The sequence below is a fragment of the Mauremys reevesii genome, linkage group 2 (assembly GCF_016161935.1).
Source record: "Mauremys reevesii isolate NIE-2019 linkage group 2, ASM1616193v1, whole genome shotgun sequence".
In the NCBI taxonomy this organism is placed as follows: Eukaryota; Metazoa; Chordata; order Testudines; family Geoemydidae; genus Mauremys; species Mauremys reevesii.
The window spans coordinates 102037341-102048689 of record NC_052624.1 but is presented as its reverse complement, the minus strand read 5'-3'; the positions used below and the strand labels follow the sequence as shown (position 1 = coordinate 102048689).

Sequence of the window (11349 nt, the reverse complement as noted above, 5' to 3'; positions counted from 1 at the left end):
GTGACAGGGGGTGGGGGGGTTTCAGCCTGTGGTTTCCCAGGATGTGTCTGTGACGTGTGTGCATGCAACAAAGGGTGTGTATGAGTGTGTGTGTACAGCAGGATACTTGTGTGTTTCATTCCGTGTGCGTGCTGTAACTGTGCAAGTCACTGTGGGTAATGGGAATGTATGTGTGTGTGTGGCTGAATGGACTAGGGAGTGTTAATTACGTGTGTGGTAAGATGGGTATTGTGTATCAGGAAGTGTGTGTGTTTACAAGTGTATATAATTGTGTGTTTAAAACTGTACATACCCCAATACACACACAAGTGTAACAAATTGTGTGTATTTGGCCTTGTCTATATTAGGATATGTTTAACTGAGGGGAATTGGATGTATGTGACTGTGCACAATGAGATGTGTGTTTACTTTTGTTTCAGACAAGTTGGGGGAGGTAATATATTTTATTGGACCAACTTCTGTTACCTGTTACTGGATCAATAACAGAATATTACAGCCCCCAGCTTGTCTCTCTAGTATGCCGGGACAGACATGGCTACAACAGCACTGCATAATTTTATGTTTAACAGGATGTGTAGATGTGTGTGTACTATGCAAATGTGCACAGTATGTGTATACAGTAGTACAAATTCAGGTCCCTTTGAAGTCAATGGGGGATTTGCCGTGTAAGCAATATGTTTCAATGGGATCAGGCTCTGAGCCAGCATGTATGTGTATGGAGTGAGTGTAAGCACACATGTCAATGTCTTTCTAGAGTTTGCATATAGTGTATAAACTAGATTTGATGGCATATATACCACCATGTATCTAAACAATTTGACTTTGGTCCACAAAGGGACTTAGTCATTGCCACACTGAACATAACGGCACCTTTTAGATACCTAGAAAATCACAAAAACAACACTGCATTAGGTGCTCAGGTTCCCTATGCAATGAATGGGGAGAGATAGGAAAGCAATCCACAAAAGCTAGCATGCTTAGAGGGAAACTGCCTAATCTAGCCAATAGGAAATGCTGATCAGAGGGCTCTGCAACCTGGTGCATGGCATTGTAGCGTCATTCAGGTTTGGTCTGGCCAACCTCCACCATGACAGAGTGAGTAGTGCTGTGACTTAGTGCATAAGGTCACAGCACCACTCAGGTTTGGCCTGGCACCTTCATGATAGAGGTGCGGCTGGTCCAAACCTGAGTGGCGCTGTGACCCCATGGACAAGGTTGCAATTCCTGGAGCAGGGAGCCAGGCCCCATCCCCTGGGGTGAGTGCTGGGACTAACTCACTCTCCAACACCCCATTCCCCATCCCAAGGGGCCTCCACTTTGCATCAGGCTGAGACAAATGTTTGTTTGCTAGGGCAGGGGCCAGTGAAGGGTCAGTGCAGTCTGACGACCCATCTAGAACTTTCTTGTGACTCACTTGTGGGTTGGGACCCACTGTTTGGCAAACACTGCTCTAACCACTGGACTAAAAGTTAAAAAGTGGGCACATTACCACCTCCTCCTCCAGTTAGATTTTGAATGGGATCCAATCTGGTAGGCAGCCTCTGTTTACCCACTGGATAGGGGCCCACATGTGATGTAGGCAGCCAAACACCTGCCTTCTCCCAGTTTGTGAACTGCTCTGGGGCCCAAGCAGGAGATAGGCATTGGTTCCCTAGAGGGAGGCAGCAGGGCATGTAGTCCACAGGCAGAACCATAGGTACTTAGAGAACTTCTAGACTGAAGACTTAGGCACTGAGTAAGTTTAGGTGCCTACAGGGTTCTCCAGGAGTTTTGTGGACTGCAGTAGAGCCTAAGGGACTATGGGATTGAGTGTAGGAAACAATTGTGTGCATGGTACGTGTTTCATATGTGCAGGGTATGTTCTGGGAGTTTATATGCAAACTTTATTGCAAAAGTGTAACCCAATAAGGTAAAGTTGTGCAAATATATTTAAAACTAGACTAAACAAAGCATTACAGAATATACTGCCAGGTGGAATCCTGCACTAGCAACAGGATGATAGGTGAAATGACCTTTCTAATTTCTATGATTAAGAGAATTTTACCAACAATGTGTATATGATACCATAATACCACACAAATGGGAACCAATAGGAATTGAATGAGAAAAGTTCTAGAAAGGTGCTAGCCCTTACCTTCTGCATAACTAATGAAAGGTAGCCATGTGTTCAGGTATCCTCTGACTTGATTCCTTCTAAAACAGGGGTGGGCAAACTATGGTCCATGGACTGGATCCGGCCCATTAGGGCTTTGGATCCAGCCCGTGGGATTGCCACCCCTGTGGTGCTGTGGGCCCCGTACTGCTCTGGGAAGCGGCCGATACCACGGTCCCTGAAGCCCCGGGGAAGGGGGGAGAGGAGGCGAGGGCTCTGTGCTCTGCTCTCGCCTGCAGACACCACCCCCCGCAGCTCCCATTGGCTGGGAATGGGGAACCGTGGCCAATGGGAGCTTTGGGGGAGGTACCCAGAGATGAGGGCAGTGTGCGGAGCTCTCTGCCCACCCTCCCCCAGGGGCCGCAGGGACATGGTGCCGGCCACTTCAGTGAGTGGCATGGCACGGCACGGGGCCAGGGCAGGCAGGGAGCCTGTCTTAGCCCCACTGCGTGCCACTGCCACCCCAGAGCCGCTTCAAGTAAGCTGAACCCCTCCTGCACCCCGCACTCCAACCCCCTGTCCTGAGCCCCCTCCTGCACTGTAACCCCCTGCCCTGAGACCCGTCCTGCACCCTGCACCCCAACTCTGTGCCACACTCCTCCCGCACCTCAACCCCCTGCCACACACCCCGGCACCCCAACCCCCTGCCCTGAGCTCCCTGCTGCACCCGCACCCTCCGGCATCCCAACCCCCTGCCCTGAGCCCCCTCCCGCACCCTGCACCCTCCCGCACCCCAGCCCCCTGCCCTGAGCTCTCATATACGCCGCACCTTTCCTGTGCCCCAATCCCTTGCTCTGAGCCCCTTCCTGGCACACTGCACTCGCTCCCACACCCCAATCCCTTGCTCCAGCCTACATTCATGGCCCTGCATTCAATTTTCTCACCCAGATGTGGCCCTTGGGCCAAAAAGTTTGCCCACCCCTGTTCTAAAACCTAGCATTTTTTTCCTTATGCCATACCCAAAATTTTCTTAAGCCACATGAGCACAATTACTGGGTCTCTGTGAATTTCTGAACAAAATATCAATATTACCTAATGGACCTATCACATTGCTCTTTTGAAAGAGCAAAATAGCTCAGTGAGAGAATTTGATACTGTTTCATTATTCTACAACAAATATTGTGTGATTAATAGATAATAAGACTTAGGAAAATCATTATGTTACGTTTTTATACAATTGTTAAGGCTTTATTATTGCAAATTAAGTGATATAGTTATATAATACCAAGTTTGATCTTGAAGCTTAAATTCCCTCCCTGCTTAGGCAAAAAAGCAGAAGTGTTATTAATAGGAAACAAAGGAGGTGAACCAAGATAATTTAAAACGTTAGCAATCTTAATCCACGTTGACCCAAGTATGACAGGAGAATGGGCTGTTTAAAAGATACATATATCAGCTTTGGAAATAATGTGGGGGGGAATCAGTTTTTCCCTTTAAAATAGAGAATTGTTTCATTTCTAAGCAAGGTTGTGTCACCACAGAACCAGATTTTCAACACTCGGGCATATGTTTAGATGGTGATGAGTACCATAAAAATATCTATAAATAGGTTGCATCTGTAAACAGGATGTCAGATTTGATATTTGGGAAAATGGAACAATGAGGAGTGCAGTTGAGCCTCTCTACAAATAAGATTTTTGTAGGATGGATTTTATTTAATTGAATGGTTCTTGCTCACTTACCATTGGCATTGCTCCAGAATCATTTCCTTTAATACTTGTGTTCTTGCAGACAGGAAGATCAGCATTTCCCTAAACATACTTCTCTTATTAATTGATTGGCACAGCAGGAAACTGGGTGAGAAGAAAAAAATTCCGATCACTCCTGCTGTCTCCATGTTTTGTTTCCTTCCTAGACTTCGTATTATTAAGAACTGCGTCAGTCAGAGAGATCACTGCAGGGTATGTCTACAGTGCACCTGAGAGCGAGCCTCTCCCCCGCCCCCATGTAGACTGAGTTGCACTAGTGGGGCTTGGCTTGAGCTAGCCCATTCAAAATAGCAGAATGGACCTTGGGCCTTGGGCTCTCAAGCCTACAGGGAACAAGCTGCAACTGGAGTCACAACATCCACTCGGATATTCAGGGGTGGCACCAGCCTCTTCCTGGTGGGGGGGCCGAGATGGGCCAGACAGAAAATTCACGGGGGGCTGCGCTCCCCGTACCATGAGACTTCATCCCCTCCATGGCCCTACTCCTTTCATGGCCCCTCCCCCTGCCCAGGTCAGAGGCTGGAAGCTGGAGTGAGGCAGCACAGGGTGCTGGCTGCTCACAGCTGATAAGACCTGCCTGGGTAGGGGGATCCAAGTTCAGGGCCAGCAGAGTCCTCAGGAAGCAGTGACCGGGGGGGAGAGCCTAGTAGCCTGGGCCAGAGTGGGTCAGTCCAGGCCACTGTTGGGAGCCCTGGACCCACCACCCACCCTGGGCGATGCACCCTGGCAGGCAGGGACACAGGCTGAGGGGCTGCTCTCGGGCACCCCAGCCTCCCGCCTGGGCTTACTTCTCCACTGCTGCTGGAGGTGGACGCCCGGCCAGCAGCCGCTGCTCTCTTTGCTCTGCCTTCAGAGTTGGGCAGCTGCACAACAACAACTGCTACGGGGTGGCTATGGAGGGGCTAAGGCAAATTTTAGGGTGACTATAGCTCTCAGTAGCCTCCCTCAGTGCTGCTCTGCTGATATGCTGACTCAAGCACTGTTAGCACAAGTCTGTCTACTTGGGCTGGGAGGCCTGCTCCAAGCTGCGGTGCAGACATAGGCTAAAGGAAATTGACCACCACTATTGGGCTTCTTTGTAAATATCACAACTCAGGACTAAGGAATCAGGCACCTCACAGCCTCCTTCAGGGAAGACATAATGAAGATGTGGGAGCTTCTTAGCTTCCTTAAATGCTCCCTCAGAGTTGTAGATGGGAAGCAATCTACTGCCAAGAAGTATCTTACTGAAGTTAATTCCATTTATAAACCCCATATGACCCATGTAAATAGAGCAGCCGGTGTCCAGAACTAACAGAACTGTATACTGGTGGGCAGTTTCACCAGTCAAGGAAGGGAAGCAAATACCATGCCCAAGTCTTTTTTAACCTAAAGCTCAAGTTATCACAGCTCATCTGCAGCTAACATGACCACTCTGCAATGTGGACACAAGCTAACTCCACTCTAATGCCTCTAGGCCTCCAATCCCTTCCCACAGTTCCTACAATCTGTCCAGAAAGGACAGACACAGTCTCCCACAATTCCCTGGGAAAGAATTCATAAAGTGGCTCCGCTTACTGCAGTGCAAAGAACCCTGGGACAAGCCCCCAGAAACACTAGCAGCACACACAAGGTGGTGCAGCATCAGTGTGGACACAACAGCTTGCATATTATTTTGCAATGTAGCTATTCTCACTTGAGTTAGGCAACTGGATCATAGGTAACTCCAGTTAACTACAACAAACAGAAACTCTGACAAATGCTGACTATACTCCCCAGAGGCACAGCCTCCCTCCACCTGCCAAAAAAAAAGAGGACACACCCTTCTGCTTAACTTTCTTTTTCTTATATAACCCACCCAGCTACATGATAGCCTGGGATCTTGTAAACCTTTGAAGACTGCTGCTTCGCTTTGTCACAAGAACATTCAGACAAGAATTCTCAGGCACATAAAGAGGTCTCCAGGATACTTACTACTGGAGGCTAATGAAAAGTTAGAAAAATATGCACTTCGTAGAACGAAATGGAGGAACATATTCAATTTACAACTCTTTACCTAAAGATGTGAACTTAAAAAGTTAATTAGAAAGTATTCTTTAACATTATAATTTGAAAGCTCCAGCTAAAAAAAATCCTTAAAGGTTATTTATTCTTCAACTACAATACTGCCTGCTATTGTGTTCTGTATTTAGTATTCTGTATATCAGGTTGTGACTCAATGTAACCCCTTTGGGGCTGGGAACCAGTTACTTAATTGCCACAGCTCACCAATTGAACAAGTCTGTGTACACCAGTAGTGCAATAAGAATATGTATTTTGGTAGAAATTAAACAGTTAACTGTAATATGCATATTATACTTACAATCTGGGTATTAAAAGGGTGCTACTTTCTTAAAATAAATACTAATTATACAACAGTATTTTGCAGAAAAAAAAGCTGATGCATTACCTGGAGAAGGAGAAGAGGCTTTGCGTGGAGGTGTTGGGAGAAAATGTAGGGTACTGAAAACAAATATATTTTATTCAGTCATTCAGTGTAAAATAGTGAGGATGTGGATTCAGGAGATTTCCCTGTGTTGTTACAGACTTCCTGTGTGACCTAAGCACTTAGACCCATATCTGAGACCCGAATTGCAAAGGAGTATAAGTTAAAAAAATCAAATCAATAATATGATTGCTATTGAGAAAATACACAGTATATTTAAAGTAAACGCAATGTAAGAACCATCAGGATAGCAAAGACAGAAGTGAAAAATTGTAAAAGATACAAAAATAAACAAGAAAAAAGTTCCCAAGTATTTAAAGAACAAGAGGGCTGTGAGAGAGACTTCAGGCCCCTTGTGACACTATATGGAGAACGTGACAGATGCTTCTGAGAAACTAAACGTTTTCTTTATCTCAATAAGGAAAATGATAAAGATGTGATAGGAGTGGAGATATATATATTTCTCAGGGGCAGGGAGTTTGGGGCCCAACCCCACACTCTTCACTAAGAAAAACTCTCCTTGACTGTAAGGAATGCAGGACAGGGACCTAAAAATGACCTGTGAGTTTGACAAAAGGTAAAAAGTAGATTAGAACAAAGGTTTTCTAAACTGTGATCTAAGAGACATTAATTGTAGAAGGTTCTACCATGAGGCACCTCTAGGTGGCGCAAAATCTTAAGTGTGAATATGCAGAACCACTTGAATGAACTAATACTTTTTTGATGGATAAGCACAATAAATAATGCTTCTCCGAGACTCATAAGTGGTTACTTTGGTGAGAATAACTTACCAACTTTAACTCTGTGTATGTGTGAATGCTGTATACTACGCATACAAAAAAGAAAAGAAATAACATCATGTACTCCTTAAAGGCAACCACTTCTGGGGTTGACTCCTGTACCACTATATAACCATTTCACCTTTTAAGACATGAAGGGTCAGATTTTCAAAAGTGTTCACCTTTGACTTCGGTATCTACAGGAAGTGGCCAGATGTTCAAAAGTGCTCAACAGCAAGGAGCTTCAACAGGAGTTGCTGAGGGCTGAGAACTTTTGAAAATCTGCCCAAAAGTAAATAAGGCTCACGTTGTCAAATGAATTTGTAGAGTAGCCTAAGGCTGACCTCACTTTGTGTACTTTGTAAGTGCCCTCAAATGGGCCAACTTGATGAGATAATTGATTAAGCACCAGGTGATTAACCAAAGTAACAAGGGGATTTAGCTCACCAGCTGAGGACAGGTAAAAAAAGAGACAGGACAAGGTGCAGAGAGAAGTCTAGAAGGAATGTTCAGAAAAGCCCTGGGTCTCAGGCTACCTCTACAACAGTTAGGCCAGGTCTACACTACCACTTACTTCAGTATAACTTACGTTGCTCAGGGATGTGAATAAGCGAAAGCTCTTCCCTCAGCTTAATTACTCCACCTCCCACAACACGATCTCACGCCAACATAGTAGTGTCCACTAGGTTGGTATAATTTACGTCGTTTAGGGATGTGAAGGACAAGCACTTAGGCCTGGTCTACACTGTGGGGGGAGATTGATCTAAGATACACAACTTCAGCTACAAGAATAGCGTAGCTGAAGTCAACGTATCTTAGATTGAATTAAAATTACTTACTTTGCGTCCTCGTGGCGCGCCGTGGCTCCCCTGTTGACTTTGCTTCTGCCTCTCGCCGAGCTGGAGTTCAGCAGTCGATGGGAGAGCGATCGGGGATCGATTTATTGTGTCTACACTACACACGATAAATTGATCCCTGATAGCTCGATTGCTACCTACCGATCTGGTGGGTAGTGTAGACGTACCCTTAGGTAGCAAATTGTAAATAAAGCATTTGAACCTATGCAGGAGTGTGTAAGGACTGTTTGCAGCAAGAAATCCAGAGTGAGGGAACCCTGCTTATGACAAGTGAATGTAAGTAAAATAATTACAAAAAATTCAATTAGTCCAAAATCCTCTGACTTGTTTCTTTACCATATTTTGATTAGATCTTCATGGGACAGTCTGAAATGAATGTTTCTGCTCTAGCCCTTCATTGTACAAGGTTTACAAGAAGGATAACTTCAGTTCAAGGATCTCAAAGTGTTTTACAAAGATGAAAATTCTCAAAATTACTGTGTGATACTGTATTAAAGGCAGTTAATATTGTAACCCCAGTGCTATTCAGACTGTGGTCCATCACTTGCTGGCTGGTTGCATGGCGTAAAATCTTCTCGTTTCCTCTTGCTAAATCACTTTAAAGAAGCTAAATGTATATTCAAATATATGGAAAAATAACCTTAGACAAGTAAGGGATGCTACAGGGATGTTAAGCAATTGTCTTATACCCTCCTATTTACATTCTCTCTATTCAAATGTAGTCTACACACTGAAAAAAATGACAGGTTTCAGAGTGGTAACCGTATTAGTCTGTATCAGCAAAAACAATGAGGAGTCCTTGTGGCACCTTAGAGACTAACAAATTTATTTGGGCATAAACTTTCATGGCCCACAAAAGCTTATGCCCAAATAAATTTGTTAGTCTCTAAAATGCCATAAGGATGCCACATTGTGTGTGTGTGGGGGGGGAGGAATTTGAGAGCCCCTGATGTACCTGCTTTTAATTGAGTTAGATAGGGCAGAGTGAGGTCGGAGTGATTCAGTGGCCAAGTCAGGAACAGATGGTGAAGCCTGACTTCCATTCCCCTGCTACAATCATTACACAAAATTGTTAGGTAAGAACCCTACCAGAGGGGTAAATGGCAAGGAAGAGGACTTATGTACCCAAACCTAGAGTTTTAAATTAATTTGGGAAATTTTGGATAGAGCTGTGTGATGAGAGAGGAGGAAATATTACAGCTATGAAACAAAGAGCAATACAGAAAAGGAAGGCCTAACCAGACTCCTTTGCTTTGCTTATAATTCCCCTGTCCAAGCTAACAGTATTAAATAGATTACCATACTCTATAGCAGTTCCTTTAAATGATAGATTTTTTTGGCAGTCTGTATCAGAGACTACAAACAAATAATTTGATTAATTTCAAAACATTTTTCTAAGAAAATATTCAAATAAGTTGTTTCTCACTCATTATTTACTCAATTCCACTATATATGTTCTTGGAGGGAACTCCTTAAAAGGAAATTTGACAGGGTATTAAGAGCCTGTTTAACAGACTGAAAGAAGTTCAATATCTATCTTAAGTATTTAGGTCACAAATCACCATAGCCGTACAAAACCCCCACAACATCAGTAAGCAAAAATGTAAAGGATTTAAAGGTGGACTTTGCTCATAGCCATCCTATAGCTGGATTGCTTAAATTTGAAGAATTATTCCCACTTCCTCCCTTTTCTGATTTTCATTCTCTCTTCCTCTTGTTTTCCTTCACTAAAGCCCATGACAATGAGCACTGAAGAACATTCCACTTAATACAGGAGGGGTTTCTTTTATAGTGAAAAAGAGGAGATTAAATGACAATATTACTTCTTACAATTTGAGGCTTTTATGAATGACATTGATCTTATGGTCATAGGTCATCACTGTTAGAAATGTACAACTAGAACTGTCCATTGTACTGTAAGGTAGTCATTCTTTTCAGACACTAACAATAGATGTAATCCTGTCAGCAGGCATACAGTTTACAATGCTGTTTCAGCTGACAAATGCTGATTTCCCAGGGTGTGGCTTGGAGAAATTTATGAGTGTATCGTTCTACAAGATTTTCATAAAGCTGCATAGAGTACTTATTCTCCTGAACACTTTGTGGAGCTACAGGTAGGTACTACAACCAGTATGGCATTTTGTAACTGACCATACCATCTGTCCATTATAAAGCAGGAGCTCTTATACAAAATATATACCTTATTATAGTACCTTTTTGAAATCCTGATACAGAATTGTTCACAATATGCCTGCTATATGTAAACAATTTCCACACACAAATTCCCTTTCTCCCAAAGACACGTATCATTATAGAGAGGCAGTAGCCTCTGCATGGTTCAGGTTGTAACAAGCTTTCATTATAAAGTCTTATTTTAGCATCCCTATAATTTTGGGGATGTGTTTGGGCCCAAAATTTCCACATTTACTCTGAAGGCAAAAGATTTCTGCAAAGCAGGAAGAAAATTTGTCGAACTATTTTTGATTTATAGGTCACAAAGAAATTGCTCTGAATTTGAAATTCTGACTTTCAGCTGACATTTTTTGTCTTCCTCTTTCTGAGAAATAGCTTGTTACTACCTTTTCAACCTTTCCAAATAGTTAAATCTCCTGGGAAAATTCATGCAGTTCTTTATACTTAATAAGAATGTGTTTGCTTATTATGTGGACATTATAAGATTTATTTAAGGACTTGAGTTTTGTAAATTATGTGATAAATACGTTTGCCATTTATTTAGAAACCTGAACTGGTGTTTGAAATGGTAAGTGAAGTCTTGATCCCACTGAAGTGAATGGCAAAACTCCCACTGTCTTCAATAGGGTCAGGATTTCACTCTATGTTTTTTGGCTTTGAATTGGTAATAGGCCCACTTTTATAATAGTGTCTAACCAATTTTCTTACCAAACTAATTAAAAAGTATTGCTAAATGAATGCAAACTAATTCAGAAAACACTGCATTCAGACAGATGCTTTTTTCGGTAATATGACTTAAAACCTTTAATTTTGGATTAACAGATGTACAATGAATGGTGAGTATATTCTGAAAAGGAAATAACCAAATTAACATTTCAGTTGTAGTAATAGTTTTTGTTTTTTTCCCCACAGTATAAAAGGAAATTTCTTAATGAGCCAAATCCAAAATTATGTCCATTCTCTAGTGGAATCTACTAAAACAGATTCAATGTTTGTATGATTTATGGGATTCAAGGGACAAACCCTAATTCAAACAGACAAAAGTAAATGTGAAAATGCGGTACTGAACATTGTTAATACATCCCAGCTTTCAGAGTAACATCTTTACCACTAATATGCATTGTTATTTCAAAAATATAACTGTTTTTTTGCTTAATATGAACCAACAACACAGAACTCTAGCATTAAATAGAAT

General features: G+C 42.8%; 1 long non-coding RNA gene across 2 annotated transcripts in view; it reads left to right on the top strand.

Annotated features, from left to right (window-relative positions):
• The first annotated feature begins 128 nt into the window (after positions 1–128).
• The window catches only part of LOC120397869, a 20573-nt gene continuing 9352 nt past the window's right edge, over positions 129–11349 (top strand). The window contains exons 1-5 of one of the 2 annotated variants that reach the window (XR_005594056.1): positions 129–151; positions 1940–2002; positions 6269–6334; positions 8172–8237; positions 9931–10075. This is a non-coding gene — a long non-coding RNA (uncharacterized LOC120397869). Of the gene's footprint in view, positions 152–1939; positions 2003–6268; positions 6335–8171; positions 8238–9930; positions 10365–11349 lie in introns of those variants that run through there. The other variant, XR_005594055.1, reaches the window with a different exon arrangement.